The sequence below is a fragment of the Elephantulus edwardii genome, unplaced genomic scaffold (genome assembly GCF_000299155.1).
Source record: "Elephantulus edwardii isolate Elephantulus edwardi_28Jun2011 unplaced genomic scaffold, EleEdw1.0 scaffold00269, whole genome shotgun sequence".
Lineage (NCBI taxonomy): Eukaryota > Metazoa > Chordata > Mammalia > Macroscelidea > Macroscelididae > Elephantulus > Elephantulus edwardii.
Genome location: NW_006400019.1, coordinates 2,504,249 through 2,507,391, shown reverse-complemented (window position 1 = coordinate 2,507,391; position 3,143 = coordinate 2,504,249).

Here is a 3,143-nt window from a genome sequence, read left to right as displayed (position 1 = left end):
TCTAACATACTTTGGACATGTTGTGAGGAGAGACCGGTCCTTAGAGAGGGACATCATGCTTGGGAGGGTGGAGGGACAGCGCAGGAGAGCGAAGGCCCTTTATGAGGTGGATTGATTCAGTGACTGGGATAATTGGGATGGGAGTGTCGGAGACAGTGCGAATGGCACAGGACAGAGCGGAGTTTAAGGCTGTTGTACATAGGGTCGCTATGAGTCGCAAGTGACTCGAGGGCACATAACAACACCACCACCTCTGGGATTGCAGTGCAGCTTCTTGCCACTAGGCCACCAGAGCTCCCTCAAGCCACCTTTTCAATTGCTTCCTACGCTTCTGAAAGTTACACAATAAGGATGGCAGAAGAAGAATTGATGCCTTTGAATGGTGGTATTGGAGAAGAGTACTGAATATCTACTTCATGGGCTGCCAAAAGAAGAAGTAAGTCTGTCTTGAAGAAAATACAAGCAGGGTGCTCCTTAGAAGCAAGGATAGTCAAAGCTCATCTCACAGTTTGGTCAGGAAGGTACAGTCCTTGGAAAAAGACATAATACTGGGAAAGGTAGAGAGTCAGAGAAAGAGAGGAAGCCCTTTCACAAGATGGATTGCCACAGGAACTGTAATAACGCGCTTGAGTATGGTGGAAAGTATAAGGATAGTACAGGACAGGGTGACGCTCATTCGTATGAGTTGTCATTGAGGATATGGCTCCTAACAGCAACCACCACCACCAGAACATTGGGTTTTCCTGTTTAACTTTGTACTGTGATTTGAGTGAAATTTACAGAGCAAATGGGTTTTCCATTCAATAATGCATATAATTTTTGTTTTATCCTTTTAGTTATAGTCCCCACATTGTTACAGTCTCTCTGTCTCTCTCTCATGGCCAAGGACTCAGAACCAACTCATAGCTGACAATCCAACAGGTTTTCAGAGGCATGATAGTCACACGGGAAGAACCTCGACCAGGTGGATTAACACAGTGACTGCTGCATTGGGCTCTAGTGTACGAGGAAGTGTGAGGATGGAGGGACGGGACAAGATTCAGATCTGTTGTTCATAGGGTCCCTATGAGTCATACTCTACTTGATGGCACCTAACAACAACAACCATGCAGTTCATAAAATCATTCTTTAGAATAATGAAGACTTTGTGAAACATCACATGCATAGCATGGTTGAATTTCAAGGACCTTATGCGGAGTGAAAGGATTCAGTCACAAAGAGACAAATGTTTCTTTGTTTTAAGAGCTAGTGATCATGAGCAACAACACTCCATGAGCTCGTTCACTAGCTGACTGTCTTCTTTGGTGAAATGTCTTTTCCTGTCCTCGGCACACTGTGCAATTGATTGGTTTGTCTTTTGTTGACGAGTGGGAATTTTCAACACATTGTAGAGATTAGTCTTTTGTCATATGTTAAAGGGAGTCTAGAGATTCCCACTACTCTTTTGGAGAAGTCTTTTAACATACACGAAAATTTCATTTTTTCGAAGGTTCCAGTCACCTAGCTTCTCTTGTTCCATTTGTATGTTTTCAGTTATGTTTAATGCTCTATTTATAGAGAGACTCACCAGTTTATATTTGAGTGACAGTGAAAGCATTTCCTGCTGCCTGCCTTTGTGCATCTCACATCATCGACAACATGCAGTGTATCAGTACATACATACATGCATGCAGTACTGTAGCACATATTTTGATGATGTTATTGTTCTCAGATGGTCAATGTTGTGACCATATAAGCAACTCTCACCAACTTTCTGACTAGCAATGCCATTCTGATTCCTGAGGATAATCCAGAAGATCTGGAACCTTCCACAAGTAAAATTGTTACTCTTCCATTACTGGAGTAAATTTTTATGATCAGTGTATTTTTGAGGCATGGTTAAGTATCTGCTAAAGGTTACTGAGTCTAACCCACTAGATACTATTGAAAAAGGTGACAATCAGCTTTTGTACTCCTTCCGCCTTCTTTTTCTGCTTCTTGGATCATTCAAGATTGTACCCATGCAAGATATGAATAGATACTTCACCAAAGAGGACACTCAGATGGCAAACAAATAAATGAAGAAATATTAAAAAAATCCCTAGGTAGCAAAGAGATGCAAATTTAAACAACTATGAGATAGCATTTCACCCCAGGAACAATAGCAAAGTTCAATAGAGCAGCAAACAACAAATGCTGGCAAGGTTGTGGAGAGACTGGAACCTTGATTCACTGCTGATGGGAGCGTAAAATGGTGCAACCACTATGGAAAAGTTGTCTGGCATTTTCTTAAAAAGTTGGAAATAGAAAAATACCATTTTACCCAGCAATTCCACGATTGAAAATATCCCCTAAAGAAATCAGAGCCACCACCCAAACAGATGTATGCACATTCATGTTTACTACTATATTATTCACAATAGCAAAGAGATGGAAGCAAGCCAAGTGCCCAGCAACAAACGACAAACTGTGGTACATACAATGGAATATTATGAAGCACTGAAAAACAATGAACTCGTAAAACATTAGACAACATGGTGAGCCTCGAGGACATGATGCTGGTACATTATTCTTATTGTTATGTGCTGTCGAGTTGACCATAACTCATAGCGACCCTAGTACAACAGCTCTGAACCCTGCTCTGTCCTGAGCCAATATCACTGTCTCTGACACACCTACCCCCATTACCACAGTCACTGGGGAGAGGAGGGTTTTCTGAGACAGTAAATTACACGGGAGGAGAATGCTCATCTTTCTCCCTCAGAGCATCTGGTGGATTGGAACTGCTTGCGTGCTGGGATGCACTGGAACTCCTCCCAACTAATCCACGAGATTTCTCCAAGAGGTATTGTTGTTCAGTGCCATCGAGTATGACTCACAGAGACCCCTCTGTCCTGCCCTGCTTCGCCCTCACCATTTCTGACACACTTGAGCCCATTGCTGCACTCACTTTGAGTTGGAACCGACTCCAGGACAGTGGCTTTGTTTGTTTAGGATAACCTGAGGAGTCCAGATGGCACTGTGGTTAAGCACTTGAACCTACAGGACCCTCTTCAGGAGAAAAATGTGGCACTGCGCTTCCAAAAAGAGTCCCCGCCTTGGGGAGGGCGTCCCGTCCCGGAGGGGGCACAGGAGGAAGGCAGCTCTGAAGATCCCCGTCGGGG